Source organism: Eucyclogobius newberryi, unplaced genomic scaffold (assembly GCF_026437365.1).
Source record: "Eucyclogobius newberryi isolate DKJ021-1_F unplaced genomic scaffold, fEucNew1.0.hap1 SCAF_5, whole genome shotgun sequence".
In the NCBI taxonomy this organism is placed as follows: domain Eukaryota; kingdom Metazoa; phylum Chordata; class Actinopteri; order Gobiiformes; family Gobiidae; genus Eucyclogobius; species Eucyclogobius newberryi.
Window position 1 is genome coordinate 13,145,150 of NW_027316167.1, and position 19,526 is coordinate 13,164,675.

At 42.3% G+C, this 19,526-nt stretch overlaps 1 protein-coding gene and 1 long non-coding RNA gene across 2 annotated transcripts in view; both read left to right on the top strand.

Moving 5' to 3' along the window:
• The window catches only part of lims1 (LIM and senescent cell antigen-like domains 1), a 135,009-nt gene that overhangs the window by 64,180 nt on the left and 51,303 nt on the right, over positions 1 to 19,526 (top strand). The window lies entirely within an intron of this gene.
• LOC140381580 (uncharacterized) lies at positions 3,552 to 5,143 on the top strand. Its single transcript, XR_011931253.1, has 3 exons — positions 3,552 to 3,722; positions 4,394 to 4,457; positions 4,667 to 5,143. It is a non-coding gene; the product is annotated as an uncharacterized lncRNA (long non-coding RNA).

A 19,526-nucleotide genomic window follows, 5' to 3' on the forward strand; every position in this document is an offset into this window, starting at 1 on the left:
CACTTGAAACTCCGCCCCTGCTAATACGGCTATGCAGTAAACTGGTGAAAAGTAGTATGATTATATAACAGTAATGATTATATAATAATTATTGTATAATTATATCCTTTATTCTTCTATAACATGATTAGCGGTGCAACCTAAAGCTGGAGCACTTAATTTTCAAACCACTAAAAGAGGAAGTATTTATTTAAATCCATCTAACGCTTTATTATTAGCTTTATTAGTGGTCTCATTTTGTCCAAAAGTTCTTCAATATATTTTTTGGGGGGAAAACACAAAATTCACTAATTTACAAAAGAAAAGTCAGATACATCATCTGCTTGTCTCCATGACGATGTTATGTCTTGGGTTAGAATGTTCCACATGGCATTAAAGTTATTTATCCTCGTGGGAAGAGGCAGGTTATACCATCAGCCCAAGCTACAAGTAATGGATACGTTTAATGCCATATTGTGGAGCATTTCATTCCATAAAAAGTAATAAAGTTAAGTTTCCGCATGTAGTTGATGAGAATAATTTGCAGAAGTCAAAATGGTGTAAGTGTTTTATAACTTTCCTGATGAGGATTTCTAAAGCTTGCATCATGTGTGTTGCCTCCTGGATCTGAAAATGAAATAAAGCGTCGAAACCATAAAGGATCTAAGTGATTTGTATGCCACAAGAATATAATGGTTTAAACTTGCTTCCAGTCGCTCCAGGTTCTCTGCTGAAAAGTATAAGGTCTTTGACAAAATTACATGATTGTAACTGTGTGTCACCTATAATTTCCACAGACTTCTCCCATTTATACTTATCCTGTTACTACTGCTGTGGCAGCTACTACAACTAGTAACTCTGCAGTAACTGCAGTAACTCTGCAGTAACGCTGCAGTAACTCTGCAGTAACTCTGCAGTAACTCTGCGGCACGGTAAAGCAGCAAGATTCACAGCAAGAAGACCCTGGGATGGATTTCCTGGTGGTGTGTGGAGTTTGCATGTTCTACCCATGTCTGCGTAGGTTTCTCGTACCACTGAAAACTGAGGCTCCTCCCCTGAAAAAGAGATCTCATCTCAGTGGGACTTCAGCAGCACTTGAGCAACAAACTGGTACAGAGCATCTCTCCTGTTAAGGTTAATGTTTATTGTGCACTGTCCCTGTCTCAGTAAATACATAAAAAAGTAAAACTGTCAAAGTACCAATTTAAAAACGTACTTTAAAACTGAAAGAAAATACTATGAGCAGATTTTGTTAAATGTAGTAACATTGAGTACCAATATCAATGTCCTGAACTTTATGTACTCAAAACGTTTTGGCAGGATGTTACCATGCATGTGCACAAAATAAACCCTCAAAGCATTAGGAAAGTACTTTTGAGTCCAGTTAAAGTAGTAGTAGTAGTCGTAGAAAGTACCCACTCTCAGATGCAAAGAAATAAAAAAAAAAGTAAAAAACAGTTCAGTACTTTTACTTTTGTACTTTGTTTTACATTCCACCACTCTCCAAACTTGACACAAATGTTTCTCACGTTGTATATTTAGACGTACAAATGTCTCTATGACAAGTTGTGTGTTAAACCTCCTCTTTGAAGTTCACACTGTCCATGTTTCCACTTCACCTTTACCAGCTTTATCTGTACAAATGTGTTATGGTTGGAGAGGCCATATAAAGGCACGGCAAAAAAAAAAAGCCTGATCCAAGCGTTTTTTGTGACCTTTCCTACAATAAAGTTCTCAATATTAAAATTGCAGTTACAGAATGTCAAGGCATCTCTAAGTGATTTGTGTGCGACGAAAATAAAAGTGTTAAACTTGCCTTTAGGTCGATCGAGGTTCTCTGCTGAAAAGTATAGCGCCTGTGACAAAATGACACCCTCGTAATTGTCCCGACTCTAATCTCTACAGCAGCAGCGGCAGCGGGGCCAGACTTCTCCCATTTCCCGGCTCCCTCGCTCTGTCAAATCAGCACGAAAAGGTTAAGTTGTCCTCTTCCACGCCACTGGTCACCTGCGGGACAGTCTCGGATACAGATCAGACGGCAATCAATTAAGTGTCTGTGTCGTTAGCGGATTAGCCGTACCTACAGCATGGACACCCGCGACATCTGGAGCCTGTCCAATAATGTGCAGGTAATAGAGCCAGTGACTGCGTGTCCCCCGGGGAAGATTAGTGTTCCTCGTCACATATTAAGTACAAGATCCAGGCATAACAAACCCCACGTAACTCGCCGCTTGGAGGAAGACATTTATCTGAGAATTTAGGTTTCAGCCATTTCATACACATCACTCTCCCACTGTGAACATTTCCCTTCGGAGATTAGCAAGATAATTCCACGTCACAGGGGGATTTGATTAGTTTCTTTTTGCTTTTCCATCCGAGCAGATACATATATTCCTTTAAAAAGACTGCAGCATAGACACTCACTTTTGCCACGTTTATGAAGAGCATAAGGATTTGCTTGTTGTGTACATGGGCAAGACACTTTACCCATAATGCCTCCAGTGTGTGTGCAAAAGTGGAATGGATGTAATGGCACTTTTACATGCTTTTGTCACAGTTCAAATGTTTCCCAGTCAGATCCGCTGCTTATGTGACAGGCTACTGCACAATATGTGGCTCTCACTACTATTACTGTTATTTCTTCTACTTCTACTATTACTACTACTTGATTATATTTAACGTTATTCATCATCACACGTGTACAACAAAATGCATCCCAAAGTGCAATGAAGCAAGTACTAGACAAAAATGTACATGAATGTGCTTTCTGAGCTACTACTATTATATGCAACGCTAACATTTTACATTTTGTACAACTTTGGTGCAGATTAAAGTGCAAACTACTGCTGCAACTGCTTTTACTACTGACCTACTGCTACCACCACAACGGCTGTTTTTACCACCAGTATTTTTATCTTCCTCTCTGAAACAAACTTTCTGCACCAAGTGTTTGTGCAGAAACTGTCTAAAGTAAAAGAAACATTTCCATATTCTGTGCCCACAACATGGAATCATTTTCAAAAGGTCCTCAAACTAAAATAACTGATTCCAATAAATCAATGCTAAGGTAATAAATCAATGCATTGAAAATGGTTTGTAGCTGATCATGTTCACATTCAAACCAAATCCGATTGTTGATTTCTGGACCTTTAAGATTTTTCAAACGTCATCAAAACTGCAAAATGACCTAAAAGAAATCAAATAATTTTACTGTGTATTTATTGTTTTATCAATCTGTTAACTCAAAAAATAAGAAAATAAAAAGATGTCAAATGTGATGAATGATCAGATCAGGTCAGGACTCCCTTGAATTAAGAGATACATTATGTTAATGGGACTTTGACTTTTTGGGGTTGAATAGATAAATAACAAAGTGACCATGCTGCAGTATTAGTAATGCAAATATATTTTTTTTTCTGTTTGTTTCTTCTTCTTATTTTTTTACAGGAAATTGCCTGTGCAGATAAAGTGAAACTGAAACGGCTTCATGTTTCATGTTTAGACATTCTTTTTGCTCTTAATTTTAAAAACACAACATAAGCCATAAACAGATACAGGATGAACTCATAAACAGATACAGGAAGGACACAATAAAACTCTGTATGAGCATAATACATTTGTCTGAGGTGAACTTTCATTTTGATGGAAGTGGTGAATAAAGGGTTAAAGTCTGAGCTTCCTGTTCTGAGCAAATGTAGCGTCAAAAAGTCCCTTCCCCACCAGACGACCCACTGCTCGCTGCTGTAAGTATCTCTTCTATTGTTGTTTCTTTTCTGGTTGAAGCCGGGCAGTTGTTGGTAGTATCTACGAAATAAGGTTTTAAAATAAAGATTCCAATAAAATAAGGGAGAAAACTGAAGCATGATCTGCTAAACTAAAACAAGAACCCCGTGGACTTCAGAAGAGGTTTGTACAGGTCTAAACTGCAGGATTGGTAGTCTTTATTACACAATTAGACATCTGCTTTGTATGCTTTCCTTACCCTCTCCTTTTCATGAATTGTCTATAACAAAAATTATGCAAAATATCAACATTTAGATAATATTGTGCATGTTGTTTTGTTTTGTCAGTTTTACGGTTCATTTCCTTTTTAAGCTCTGAGTAAGAACTGATTTAAACCTTTTACATTTGGACTTCTACCATGAGCATCATATCATCAATAGAACTTATTTGACATATTATTTTATATCTTATGGACACATTGTGCTTGTGGCCTTTCAAATGAACCAATATTTGAAAATGACACGTTAGAAAGAGTGATAATAATACTCTTAATAAAGTTTTGCAGCAGGGACTTGATTGTGTAGAACATGTATGTAACACGCATCCTTCAGTGACTCTGGGGTCAAACCTTTCAGGAGCAGTGGGCGACCGCAGTGCAACTTTCCATCTGTAAACTGTATTGTTTTTCCAGTTTCCATCTGTGGCCTGTAGGGGGCACACTGACAGATGAAGATGGATCTGAGTGACAAAGACAGGTCAGGACACTTTTAATAATGATACAGGAGACACTAGCATTATATGTCTGGACCTGAACACTGGCATTTGAGTGTTTTAAGACACTTTGGACGCTGTGATTTTGGTCCAAACTCTAAACACGAGCTTTAAACTAAACTCAGACCCACAGAATCCTTTTGGAAACCAGCTACACTCTGTGATCAGTGTCCTTTGCGTTGATGTTTTGCAGAGAAGGACGAGGAAACGGCAGAGGAAACTCCAGTACCGTAAAACATGTGGCCAATGCAGCCGGTTTGACCGTAGGAGTGGCCACTGTGGCGGCTGCAGGAGTGAGTCCTCTGGTTTTACCGGCTGCACTCGCAGCTGTGGGAGTGGCTGTACTGGCTAGAAATGTAATGAAGAAATTATGAAGAATGACAGTGATGTTAATGAAAAAGCTGCATTATATTGAACATGTATCTTTAAATATAATTAGCTTACTGATCATTTCAAGTTGCCAAATGTCATTTATGTGTAGCATAGTATAGGCATGGGAGTTTGGACAAATTATTCATTTTAAAACATGCCTTTTTAATTATATATGATCTACGTGTGTCACAGATTATCATTTTGAATACCAGAATAAAATCATATTTTCTTTCATGTTTAATTATTTATATCCCATCCACTTCTGTCTAACCTTTCCTGATAAATTTAAGATAAGTCATTAAAAAGTCAATGGACGTTAATGAAATGTCATTGTGATCCAGCTTTATATTTGTTTTGTTGAGGAGGTTTTCTGTTCAGTTGCTTCTAGACCTGAGTGAAAAGCGCTCCGCTGCCTCGTCCCGGGGCCTGATGCGCCTCTCAATAGCTCCTCATTATCCAGGCTTGTGCTGTTTGAGTTTGATTGATCATTCATAAAACATGCAAGACCCTCATGAATTATAGTGAGAGAACATCCAATAAATTGTTTTAGATGGCTTATTACAACAACGTAACCGAGCTGGCATATTAAATTATTTGCAATCCTGTAAATCATACAATCAATTTGAAAATAACCCCATTAAAAGACATCATGGTGACATTTCTCCACTTTCCCTGCTCCAGCCACAGCACTCTTTAATCAGAGGGAATTTTTATCATCAATCACTATGTATTAAAACTAATAAGACATGAGCTCAAAGTGGGAAGACTGGGTTTGGAAGCCTCTTTGAAAATATTGTTACGACCGGATTACAAGAGAAACAAACTCATTTGCTTTGTATAATCTTAGTGTAAAGGCTCCTTTATACTCCAGACTCATACGGGTAGAGGCTTCTGTCCATCCTCTGTGCTGTTCTGTCCGTCATTTGGTCCGTATGCTATTTGTGTGAGCACAGTTTATGGTTACGTAGCAACAGAGCAGTACATATGCTGACCACTGGGGGCAGTAGTGAATAAAGCACAGTGGTCGCTCAACTTTTAAAACATTGACTAGAACAAGCTGTCAAACGAATGTCGCTGTCACCTATTTTTTGACTCTTTTCCAACAAATGAGATTGCAGCAGGCGCCTCCATGTTTGTTTTTCCTATGGCACTTTTGCTTCCATTTTTTGTCAATACTCTATCTGAACTTTAGCGTCCTCTGGTGGTTACTTACCAGAACACAGCCTCGAGGTTAGAAACAGTTGGATGTATAACTGAAGCTACAATGACCACAACCTGTTTATGTATGAAAATGGAGCATAAATTAAAAGCTTAATTATATGATCAATTTGTTTGCTCAATGTTTTTGGAGGAACATCTGCCTCCTGTTTGTCTCCATGGAGATGCTAAAAAGATACATTTGATATTTGAAAACATTGCCATAGTATTTTTCAGCAATAAAAACACCCATAATGAAATAAAGGCTCTAAATAGGTTTATTACCACTGTGGAATATTCCAGGCAAATAAAAAACATCTCCACGGATATTATAATAACAACAATGTCAAAATACTTTAAAAAAACAACAATTTAATAAAGCAAGTCATGAAAACTGGAGAAACATTGGCCTTACATTGTAAGAGTAGCTGACCACACAATGACTTTGTTCATAAGCACACAAAATATGATCATAATCTGATTTCTGGAGTGATCAGATTTCTGACACCTGTGCAGGTTTTAAGAAGGACAACTGGGCAAAAAAAAAAGACCAACTAATGTGACAAGAACAAAAATTAAGAGAAAGGCTAAACATTGAAATAATTATATTAAAATGTATTGTACTTTGTCTTCCAAATAGAACAGTTACTCTACAAATCCACTGATGTCACCAAGTGTTTGATTTCTGATTCCTCTTGTGAATATAAACACAAACAAACATCTGATCTACCGTATTTTCCAGATTATAAATCGCATTTATTGGCAACCGCATTTCACTTGAGGGCCCTCTAGACGCAGAAGAAGAATGGGCACTTCCTCTACCTCCAGAGTTTGGGAAGTTGTTTAGAAGTGACACTGAGGTTGTGATTAATTGTGCAGAGTAACAAGTCCAGTAATGTATGAACAAGTCAAATCTGAAAACTTCTCAAAACAACGTTGAGGCTGGCACACTTTCACAAACACCGCATCAAAATTGGGACTAAACCGAGGCTAATCCTGGAACTAAATCTGGACTGGAGCAGGACTAAACCAGGACTAGAACAGGACCAAACCAAAGTCTTCAACAAGGACGATGTGTGAGATATGAACGCAGCTTTCTCTTCAGCGCACAACTGTAACTGAACTCGGTGTCGATGCTTGTGCTTTTGCTCTGCGTATTGTCTGGTGTTGAAGAACAGACCAAGGGCACTGCTCTTTAGAAGTGACACAGAGGAAAAAGTATTCAGTGGATTTGGTGATTTGGGGTAAAACTGATGCTTTGGTAAACTTGTTAGCATGTTCTTTATGCTATAGTTATCTGAAGAACTGTTCATATGTTACGTTAACATACCAGACACTTACCACAGTTCTGTCTGTGTCATGTAGCTGAAGCTGTTAGCGTTAGCATACGTACACATATTCACCATGTTGTTTGTTCTTTTTATCAAATAAATGTCCCCCCAGATTCTACTCAAGTGCAACTTATATATGTTTTTTTCCTTCTCTACTATACATTTTTTTGCTGTTGCAACTTATACTCTGGAAGGTACGGTAATTTTTAGGTCATGTACATGTACTCCGTGCTAAAATAGTAACATACTGTATGTTGCATATTATAAATCTTTGTTCAGTGTTTGTATTGACTATAGTTTTGATTTGTTTACAGATACATATTTTGTTGGAAGTGTGGCAAACATTTCTGTCCATTTATTTCTATTTCTATATCATCTGCTATCCCATTTTTATCTTGCTAACAAACCAACGAAGCTATGTCTATTACACGAGACTAGAACTATTTTTTTTAAACAATGTATTTGTTTATTTGAGATAAACCATTTTCAACACTTTTCCATTTAAGGCTTTTAGAACAATTCAAGTCAAACACATTTTTTAAATGAGCAAAAGTAGACAATATCAAAATAACAAGTGTTAAAAAATCCTCGGTCAGTCATAAGACGGTTCCCAAATATTCTCAGCATGTTTTTAATGATGGAAATACCTCATAATATAAGAGACATATTTTTTACAACAGGTCAAACATTAAATTAATAACAATTCTGACTTTCACCCTGCCCTTATTTCCGTCTCCTTTTCCCTGACCCTTCATACAGCTGGTGAGTTTTTTTTTATATATGAATGCACGGCTGGTCTCTGGGATTGTCGTGCGTTTTTGAGAGGCTGTGACCCTGCTTCAAATTCCGGGGCGTCCCATGGGTGAACAGAGGAGACAGAGGAGATGTGGGAGACACAAAGGGCGCAAGGGGCAGAGGAGACGCAGAGAGGCGACGCTCATCCAGGCACCGGCGACCTTGAGCTCCCACTGGGATCATAGTCAAACTCCACACTCAAACTGAAGGACTGTTTGACTTGAGCGGCCACCGGCTCCGAGTGGATTTGAAAGTGGTCTGCGAGAGGCACTTTACTTCGCTGCTTTTTACACAGGTATAATGTGGGAATAATGAGGAAGAGGTAAACGCGGTGGTTCAAGTATCGGGTTACAAGGAGGCTAGGCCGAGGTAACTGTTTTCGTTAAATCCATCTAATAAGCTCATCTAAAAATCAAATCTAAATCATTATTCCCAAGCCTGGATGAGTAAGGAGTGGGGCTGGGAGATGTATAAAATGTAAAAGTGTAAACGGGATCAGACACCTGTTGGCAGTATGTTATTTTCTTGATATTGCCGTGTTGTGATTGATTCAGTGTTAATGTGTTAATGTGTTAATGTTTTAATGTGTTAATGTGTTAATGTTTGAATGTGTTAATGTGTTAATGTCCATCCATCCATCTTCTGCCGCTTTATCCGGGGCCGGGTCGCGGGGGCAGCAGTCTGAGCAGGGACTCCCAGACATCCTTCTCCCCAGACACTTCCTCTAACTCCTCCGGGAGGATCCCGAGGCGTTCCCAGGCCAGCCGAGAGACATAGTCTCTCCAGCGTGTCCTGGGTCTTCCCCGGGGCCTCTTCCCGGTGGGACATGCCTGAAACACCTCCCGAGGGAGGCGCCCAGGAGGCATCCGGAACAGATGCCCGAGCCACCTCAGCTGGCTCCTCTCGACGTGGAGGAGCAGCGGCTCTACTCCGAGCTCCCCCCGTGTGGCCGAGCTCCTCACCTTATCTCTAAGGGAGCGCCCAGCCACACGGCGGAGGAAACTAATTTCGACCGCTTGTATCCGCGATCTTGTTCTTTCGGTCACTACCCAAAGCTCATGACCATAGGTCATAGAGGGTAGGAACGTAGACCGACCGGTAAATAGAGAGTTTTGTCTTTCGACTCAGCTCCCTCTTTACCACAACGGTCCGATGCAGCGACTGCATCACTGCAGCCGCTGCACCGATCCGCCTGTCGATCTCACGCTCCATCCTTCCCTCACTCGTGAACAAGACCCCGAGATACTTGAACTCCTCCACTTGGGGCAAGGACACCCCACCCACCTGAAGAGGGCAAGCCACCTTTTTCCGGTCGAGAACCATGGCCTCGGATTTGGAGGTGCTGATTCTCATCCCAGCCGCTTCACACTCGGCTGCAAACCGTCCCAGTGCATGTTGCAGGTCCGGGTTTGATGGAGCAATCAGGACAACATCGTCTGCAAACAGCAGAGATGAGATCCTGTGGTCCCCAAACCGGACACCCTCCGACCCCTGACTGCGCCTAGAAATTCTGTCCATAAAAATTATGAACAGAACCGGTGACAAAGGGCAGCCCTGGCGGAGTCCAACATGTGTTAATGTGCTAATGTGTGACGCCCAAAACACAGACACTTTTTCACTCCGACCCCTGCCATCAGTCAGCTTTAGCAGGGATGTCAAGATTATTAGGTTAATCAGGATTATTTAGGTCACAATATAATCGTAAAGATGAAAAAAAGGCAATTGTGACATTTTTAGGATTAAAAAAACTAAGCTTTTTTTAATTCAAGTTATAGAAAAGTGACAATGTTCGAACTACGTTATGTCTTTTAAGTTCTATTAAACGAAAAGTGATGCAGAAGCAAAATTAAGCCCTTTCTGTTCACCCTTTTCCTAAATGCAAAGTGCTGTTTTAAATCTTGCTGTTTATGTCAAATTGATCATTCGTGAAGTTTGTTTTCATAAAGCAGGGCGCATTCTGAGGAGCGGTAATGTGTTCGGAAAACAAGAAGGAAAGAAAGTTTTGGATTTTATTGTTGTTTTGTCATAATCGTGAAAAACTGTTAGATTGTAGTTCCGGGCGAAAGGGCTCTGAACAATCACAGTGAGAGGAGAATGCTCAGATAGTTCTCAGCAGATCAGTGTAGCTTGGGATTTAGTTATGATTTAGTCTTTTATAGGTTTTTAGGTTTTTCTTTTACCCCCCACCCCCAATACAGCTCGGGATTGTAACCTCACGCATAATAGAATTTCCAGTTATCCTAATGTTAAACCAAAGACGATTTTAAGATGCTTATTACTACACATAATGCCAATTCATAAATATTCTGACACAATGAAGTAATAAAGGTATTTAGCAGTCCCACAGTTTATGTTTATCCATTGCTTTATCTCTGTGGTCGGTTTTCACTGCTGCTGCTTCAAAAATGGCAGGTTTCCATGGTAACGCTAATTTCCTTTACATTATAACCCGAGCTCTATGGAGACTAGTATCAGGATCCGTTTCAGACGCGATGTAAGTATTCAAAATGTCCACATATTGTTGAATTTGAACTTAAAATAAAAATAATAATTTGATCTTTTATATATTATTTTGATGACATGTAGTAAAACCCAAGAATAGATTTCTATAAAGATATATATTAAGATTAGTTAACATGATAGCAAAAGACCAAATATTCTGAAAGTTGTGTGTGTTGTTGACAATGATCAGTCAGTATGCCAAAATATTAAGCTATTTGTATTCCTGTAAACTATTGCAAAACATGCTATTGTACATTTCCAATTCAGGGGCAATGTATGTACAGCATTACATTTATAGTAGAAAAAACTTCAGTTGTAGTCATCTGGACTCAGTTTGAAAAAATAGACGTTTCGACTCTCATCCAAGAGTCATTGTCAATAAAAGAATTTAGATCGAGAACTCCGATATTAATACTGTTCTGTGGTAAGACCCGCCCATTGGGAGGAGCCTTCCTGAAGTAGAAAGAGTTGTTTGTTTCAACAGAAACTCCCCCCTTGTATCTACCGAGCCTATTCAGAATTTTAATGGGCTATTAGAATCCTCTTTGTCTTTGTGAGACCCTGGCTCGACCACCCTGAGTACCTGATTAGCATCTAGATGTCCTGGTCCTGGTCCTCTACCTTTCCAGGGGTTCAGTAACCCATTATAAATAACAGGAAGATTAAATCTTAGCCCTCCATTTCTGTTTAAAGAAGGTCTTTCTTTTTTAACAAAAATAGCTTCCTTGACTCCTCTTTCAAACCATCTTTTCTCCCTGCTTAAAACCTTCACCTCACCGTCTTCAAACGAGTGATTAGAGGCTTCAAGATGGAGATGCACGGCGCTCTGAGGTCCTGAACTTGTATTTCTTCTGTGCTGATAAAGCCTCTTGTGTAGAGGCTGTTTTGTCTCACCTATGTGTATCTCTGTTCAGAGAAGGAAGGGTGTTTCTATCCCTTATGTGTCTGGCCTGTCGGAAAAACTGCAGAGAATTTTTAGACAACACGAAGTCCCTGTTTATTTTAAACCAGGAAACACTTTAAGACAAAAACTGGTTCACCCTAAGGACAAGTTGCCGACTCAAAAACAGAGCAATGTAGTTTATTCGATCCAATGCAGTGAAGAAAGCTGTAAAGAACGGTACATAGGTGAGACAAAACAGCCTCTACACAAGAGGCTTTATCAGCACAGAAGAAATACAAGTTCAGGACCTCAGAGCGCCGTGCATCTCCATCTTGAAGCCTCTAATCACTCGTTTGAAGACGGTGAGGTGAAGGTTTTAAGCAGGGAGAAAATATGGTTTGAAAGAGGAGTCAAGGAAGCTATTTTTGTTAAAAAAGAAAGACCTTCTTTAAACAGAAATGGAGGGCTCAGATTCAATTTTCCTGGTATCTATAATGGAATACTGAACCCCTGGAAAGGTAGAGGACCAGGACCAGGACATGTAGATGCAAATCAGGTACTCAGGGTGGTTGAGCCAGGGTCTCACAAAGACAAAGAGGATTCTAATAGCCCATTAAGATTCTGAATAGGCTAGCTCGGTAGATACAAGGGGGGAGTTTCTGTTGAAACAAACAACTCTTTCTACTTCAGGAAGGCTCCTCCCAATGTGCGGGTCTTACCACAGAACAGTATTAATATCGGAGTTCTCGATCTAAATTCTTTTATTGACAATGACTCTTGGATGAGAGTCGAAACGTCTAATTTTTCAAACTGAGTCCAGATGACTACAACTGAAGTTTTTTCTACTATGGAACACGCCTGGACGAATGAGGGATTACACCAGCATTACATTTACACTATAAAAGGAACAATGCATTGTAAAGGTAAAAGGAAGACGCTAGTATCCTTGGACAGATCGATACAATCTAAGATAAACATTTGAGCGATACTTAATTTCTATTTGCTCATGAACTCCCAAAAGAAATAACTCCTTTTCCTATCGATCGAGGTTAATCACACGCTGTCCCAGTCTCCAATGCCTTCCCAGCTTCTGCTCCCAACTGCACTAATGAATTCAAAGCCATTTTCTGACTGATGGCCCAGGGTCAAGCACCGCGTTACTCTCCGCACACCGCACCACCTCAGTCCCCTCATCGTCTGATTTATTTGATTCCATCTCATTTAGACGCATTAGGATTCGAGTGTTGTGGCGCGTTGGACTGCCTCTAGCCTGCACATGAAAAGAGTGGCAGATGAAGGAAAAAGCAGGCGTGTGTACACATTCACCACGTACCTGCACCTCGGCGTTTGATCCGCGCTCTGGCTCTTTGAAGCCTCTGTGCCTTTGTATAAGGCCAAATGGGGCTGTGTGCCGAACGCTTGCTCGCATGTGATGTCATCTGCGGAGCACAAACGCACATATAGAGCCATCAAAAGAGAGAAAAGTTAATTGGAAAACGTCTGTCTAGAATGTGTTTAAAATGGCGGTTCAGACCTTTTCTTATATAGCTTTTAACTTACAAGTGCGTAGAATGGAACATTCAGGGCCGCCCGGTGGTCGAGTGGTTAAGGCACAGCATGCGTGTCCTGCTTTCCCTCTCATCCCCGATTTCACTCTGGACTGTCCTGTGAATAAAGCCTGCTGGTCACAAAATCTTTGAGAAAAAAAGAATTGAAAGCTCTTGAGATTGCTTGTAGTGTTATACAATCGTGCCTGGAGCATATATTAAACGTAAGAAATCATGTCATGTGTCATCTTTCTGTGTGGAGTTTATATGTTCCTGGGCTGTTTTTCTCAAGGCAGTTTCTCCCATCAACTTAAAACAAGCACAATTCTCCCGCCTAGTCCAACAGACCTTGAATCTAGCTCAAGATAATAGGTGGCTGGGCTCTGCATTGCGTTGAGTGGTTGGAACTGGTTGTAAAAGCCTTTGTCCATTATCTTTTCTCCAAGCAAAACAGTGAGATGTTCACATTCTACACCTACAGTATAGGCAATCTTGAGATTTCAGTTTTGTGCACTTAAAGATGACAGCTGTGTCCTTGTCTTTGTTTTAACCATAGTCATTAAGCTTGAAAATCAGGGCTATTGAATTGGTGGCCTGTGGTCCAAATCCAGGCCGCTAAGCCATACTGCCTGGTAAAATGATTTTGTCCATAGTGCACTATGTTAGCTCAATTATTCAGTACTTTATTGAACTATGACCTTTCAGTCAGAAGTCCTGGTTCAGATTATGTGGTCTAGTCCTGGTTCAGATTATGTGGTCTAGTCCTGGTTCAGATTATGTGGTCTAGTCCTGGTTCATATTCTGTGGTCTAGTCCTGGTTCAGATTCTGTGGTCTAGTCCTGGTTCATATTCTGTGGTCTAGTCCTGGTTCAGATTATGTGGTCTAGTCCTGGTTCAGATTATGTGGTCTAGTCCTGGTTCATATTCTGTGGTCTAGTCCTGGTTCAGATTCTGTGGTCTAGTCCTGGTTCAGATTCTGTGGTCTAGTCCTGTTCAGATTCTGTGGTCTGGTTCAGATTCTGTGGTCTAGTCCTGGTCAAGATTCTGTGGTCTGGTTCAGATTCTGTGGTCTAGTCCTGGTCCAGATTCTGTGGTCTAGTCCTGGTCCAGATTCTGTGGTCTGGTTCAGATTCTGTGGTCTAATCCTGGTCCAGATTCTGTGGTCTAGCCCTGGTTCAGATTCTGTGGTCTAGTCCTGGTTCAGATTCTGTGGTCTAGTCCTGGTTCAGATTCTGTGGTCTAGTCCTGGTTCAGATTCTGTGGTCTGGTTCAGATTCTGTGGTCTAGTCCTGGTCTAGATTCTGTGGTCTGGTTCAGATTATGTGGTCTATTCCTGGTTCAGATTATGTGGTCTAGTCCTGGTTCAGATTATGTGGTCTAGTCCTGGTTCATATTCTGTGGTCTAGTCCTGGTTCAGATTCTGTGGTCTAGTCCTGGTTCAGATTCTGTGGTCTAGTCCTGGTTCAGATTCTGTGGTCTGGTTCAGATTATGTGGTCTAGTCCTGGTCAAGAATCTGTGGTCTGGTTCAGATTCTGTGGTCTAGTCCTGGTCCAGATTCTGTGGTCTAGTCCTGGTCCAGATTCTGTGGTCTGGTTCAGATTCTGTGGTCTAATCCTGGTCCAGATTCTGTGGTCTAGCCCTGGTTCAGATTCTGTGGTCTAGTCCTGGTCCAGATTCTGTGGTCTAGTCCTGGTTCAGATTCTGTGGTCTAGTCCTGGTCCAGATTCTGTGGTCTAGCCCTGGTTCAGATTCTGTGGTCTAGTCCTGGTCCAGATTCTGTGGTCTAGTCCTGGTTCAGATTCTGTGGTCTAGTCCTGGTTCAGATTCTGTGGTCTAGTCCTGGTTCAGATTCTGTGGTCTGGTTCAGATTCTGTGGTCTAGTCCTGGTCTAGATTCTGTGGTCTGGTTCAGATTATGTGGTCTAGTCCTGGTTCAGATTCTGTGGTCTAGTCCTGATCCAGATTCTGTGGTCTAGTCCTGGTCCAGATTCTGTTGTCTAGTCCTTGTTCAGATTCTGTGGTCTAGTCCTGGTTCAGATTCTGTGGTCTAGTCCTGGTCCAGATTCTGTGGTCTAGTCCTGGTTCAGATTATGTGGTCTAGTCCTGGTCCAGATTCTGTGGTCTAGTCCTGGTCCAGATTCTGTGGTCTAGTCCTGGTTCAGATTCTGTGGTCTAGTCCTGGTCCAGATTCTGTGGTCTAGTCCTGGTTCAGATTCTGTGGTCTAGTCCTGGTTCAGATTCTGTGGTCTAGTCCTGGTCCATATTCTGTGGTCTGGTTCAGATTCTGTGGGCTAGTCCTGGTCTAGATTCTGTGGTCTGGTTCAGATTCTGTGGTCTAGTCCTGGTTCAGATTCTGTGGTCTAGTCCTGGTTCAGATTCTGTGGTCTAGTCCTGGTCTAGATTCTGTGGTCTGGTTCAGATTATGTGGTCTAGTCCTGGTTCAGATTCTGTGGTCTAGTCCTGGTTCATATTCTGTGGTCTAGTCCTGGTTCAGATTATGTGGTCTAGTCCTGGTTCAGATTATGTGGTCTAGTCCTGGTTCATATTCTGTGGTCTAGTCCTGGTTCAGATTCTGTGGTCTAGTCCTGGTTCAGATTCTGTGGTCTAGTCCTGTTCAGATTCTGTGGTCTGGTTCAGATTCTGTGGTCTAGTCCTGGTCAAGATTCTGTGGTCTGGTTCAGATTCTGTGGTCTAGTCCTGGTCCAGATTCTGTGGTCTAGTCCTGGTCCAGATTCTGTGGTCTGGTTCAGATTCTGTGGTCTAATCCTGGTCCAGATTCTGTGGTCTAGCCCTGGTTCAGATTCTGTGGTCTAGTCCTGGTTCAGATTCTGTGGTCTAGTCCTGGTTCAGATTCTGTGGTCTAGTCCTGGTTCAGATTCTGTGGTCTGGTTCAGATTCTGTGGTCTAGTCCTGGTCTAGATTCTGTGGTCTGGTTCAGATTATGTGGTCTATTCCTGGTTCAGATTATGTGGTCTAGTCCTGGTTCAGATTATGTGGTCTAGTCCTGGTTCATATTCTGTGGTCTAGTCCTGGTTCAGATTCTGTGGTCTAGTCCTGGTTCAGATTCTGTGGTCTGGTTCAGATTCTGTGGTCTAGTCCTGGTCAAGATTCTGTGGTCTGGTTCAGATTCTGTGGTCTAGTCCTGGTCCAGATTCTGTGGTCTAGTCCTGGTCCAGATTCTGTGGTCTGGTTCAGATTCTGTGGTCTAATCCTGGTCCAGATTCTGTGGTCTAGCCCTGGTTCAGATTCTGTGGTCTAGTCCTGGTCCAGATTCTGTGGTCTAGTCCTGGTTCAGATTCTGTGGTCTAGTCCTGGTCCAGATTCTGTGGTCTAGCCCTGGTTCAGATTATGTGGTCTAGTCCTGGTCCAGATTCTGTGGTCTAGTCCTGGTTCAGATTCTGTGGTCTAGTCCTGGTTCAGATTCTGTGGTCTAGTCCTGGTTCAGATTCTGTGGTCTGGTTCAGATTCTGTGGTCTAGTCCTGGTCTAGATTCTGTGGTCTGGTTCAGATTATGTGGTCTAGTCCTGGTCTAGATTCTGTGGTCTGGTTCATATTCTGTGGTCTAGTCCTGGTTCAGATTATGTGGTCTAGTCCTGGTTCAGATTATGTGGTCTAGTCCTGGTTCATATTCTGTGGTCTAGTCCTGGTTCAGATTCTGTGGTCTAGTCCTGGTTCATATTCTGTGGTCTAGTCCTGGTTCAGATTATGTGGTCTAGTCCTGGTTCAGATTATGTGGTCTAGTCCTGGTTCATATTCTGTGGTCTAGTCCTGGTTCAGATTCTGTGGTCTAGTCCTGGTTCAGATTCTGTGGTCTAGTCCTGTTCAGATTCTGTGGTCTGGTTCAGATTCTGTGGTCTAGTCCTGGTCAAGATTCTGTGGTCTGGTTCAGATTCTGTGGTCTAGTCCTGGTCCAGATTCTGTGGTCTAGTCCTGGTCCAGATTCTGTGGTCTGGTTCAGATTCTGTGGTCTAATCCTGGTCCAGATTCTGTGGTCTAGCCCTGGTTCAGATTCTGTGGTCTAGTCCTGGTTCAGATTCTGTGGTCTAGTCCTGGTTCAGATTCTGTGGTCTAGTCCTGGTTCAGATTCTGTGGTCTGGTTCAGATTCTGTGGTCTAGTCCTGGTCTAGATTCTGTGGTCTGGTTCAGATTATGTGGTCTATTCCTGGTTCAGATTATGTGGTCTAGTCCTGGTTCAGATTATGTGGTCTAGTCCTGGTTCATATTCTGTGGTCTAGTCCTGGTTCAGATTCTGTGGTCTAGTCCTGGTTCAGATTCTGTGGTCTAGTCCTGGTTCAGATTCTGTGGTCTGGTTCAGATTCTGTGGTCTAGTCCTGGTCAAGATTCTGTGGTCTGGTTCAGATTCTGTGGTCTAGTCCTGGTCCAGATTCTGTGGTCTAGTCCTGGTCCAGATTCTGTGGTCTGGTTCAGATTCTGTGGTCTAATCCTGGTCCAGATTCTGTGGTCTAGCCCTGGTTCAGATTCTGTGGTCTAGTCCTGGTCCAGATTCTGTGGTCTAGTCCTGGTTCAGATTCTGTGGTCTAGTCCTGGTCCAGATTCTGTGGTCTAGCCCTGGTTCAGATTCTGTGGTCTAGTCCTGGTCCAGATTCTGTGGTCTAGTCCTGGTTCAGATTCTGTGGTCTAGTCCTGGTTCAGATTCTGTGGTCTAGTCCTGGTTCAGATTCTGTGGTCTGGTTCAGATTCTGTGGTCTAGTCCTGGTCTAGATTCTGTGGTCTGGTTCAGATTATGTGGTCTAGTCCTGGTTCAGATTCTGTGGTCTAGTCCTGATCCAGATTCTGTGGTCTAGTCCTGGTCCAGATTCTGTTGTCTAGTCCTTGTTCAGATTCTGTGGTCTAGTCCTGGTTCAGATTCTGTGGTCTAGTCCTGGTCCAGATTCTGTGGTCTAGTCCTGGTTCAGATTATGTGGTCTAGTCCTGGTCCAGATTCTGTGGTCTAGTCCTGGTCCAGATTCTGTGGTCTAGTCCTGGTTCAGATTCTGTGGTCTAGTCCTGGTCCAGATTCTGTGGTCTAGTCCTGGTTCAGATTCTGTGGTCTAGTCCTGGTTCAGATTCTGTGGTCTAGTCCTGGTCCATATTCTGTGGTCTGGTTCAGATTCTGTGGGCTAGTCCTGGTCTAGATTCTGTGGTCTGGTTCAGATTCTGTGGTCTAGTCCTGGTTCAGATTCTGTGGTCTAGTCCTGGTTCAGATTCTGTGGTCTAGTCCTGGTCTAGATTCTGTGGTCTGGTTCAGATTATGTGGTCTAGTCCTGGTTCAGATTCTGTGGTCTAGTCCTGGTTCATATTCTGTGGTCTAGTCCTGGTTCAGATTATGTGGTCTAGTCCTGGTTCATATTCTGTGGTCTAGTCCTGGTTCAGATTCTGTGGTCTAGTCCTGGTTCAGATTCTGTGGTCTAGTCCTGTTCAGATTCTGTGGTCTGGTTCAGATTCTGTGGTCTAGTCCTGGTCAAGATTCTGTGGTCTGGTTCAGATTCTGTGGTCTAGTCCTGGTCCAGATTCTGTGGTCTAGTCCTGGTCCAGATTCTGTGGTCTGGTTCAGATTCTGTGGTCTAATCCTGGTCCAGATTCTGTGGTCTAGCCCTGGTTCAGATTCTGTGGTCTAGTCCTGGTTCAGATTCTGTGGTCTAGTCCTGGTTCAGATTCTGTGGTCTAGTCCTGGTTCAGATTCTGTGGTCTGGTTCAGATTCTGTGGTCTAGTCCTGGTCTAGATTCTGTGGTCTGGTTCAGATTATGTGGTCTATTCCTGGTTCAGATTATGTGGTCTAGTCCTGGTTCAGATTATGTGGTCTAGTCCTGGTTCATATTCTGTGGTCTAGTCCTGGTTCAGATTCTGTGGTCTAGTCCTGGTTCAGATTCTGTGGTCTAGTCCTGGTTCAGATTCTGTGGTCTGGTTCAGATTCTGTGGTCTAGTCCTGGTCAAGATTCTGTGGTCTGGTTCAGATTCTGTGGTCTAGTCCTGGTCCAGATTCTGTGGTCTAGTCCTGGTCCAGATTCTGTGGTCTGGTTCAGATTCTGTGGTCTAATCCTGGTCCAGAATCTGTGGTCTAGCCCTGGTTCAGATTCTGTGGTCTAGTCCTGGTCCAGATTCTGTGGTCTAGTCCTGGTTCAGATTCTGTGGTCTAGTCCTGGTCCAGATTCTGTGGTCTAGCCCTGGTTCAGATTCTGTGGTCTAGTCCTGGTCCAGATTCTGTGGTCTAGTCCTGGTTCAGATTCTGTGGTCTAGTCCTGGTTCAGATTCTGTGGTCTAGTCCTGGTTCAGATTCTGTGGTCTGGTTCAGATTCTGTGGTCTAGTCCTGGTCTAAATTCTGTGGTCTGGTTCAGATTATGTGGTCTAGTCCTGGTTCAGATTCTGTGGTCTAGTCCTGATCCAGATTCTGTGGTCTAGTCCTGGTCCAGATTCTGTTGTCTAG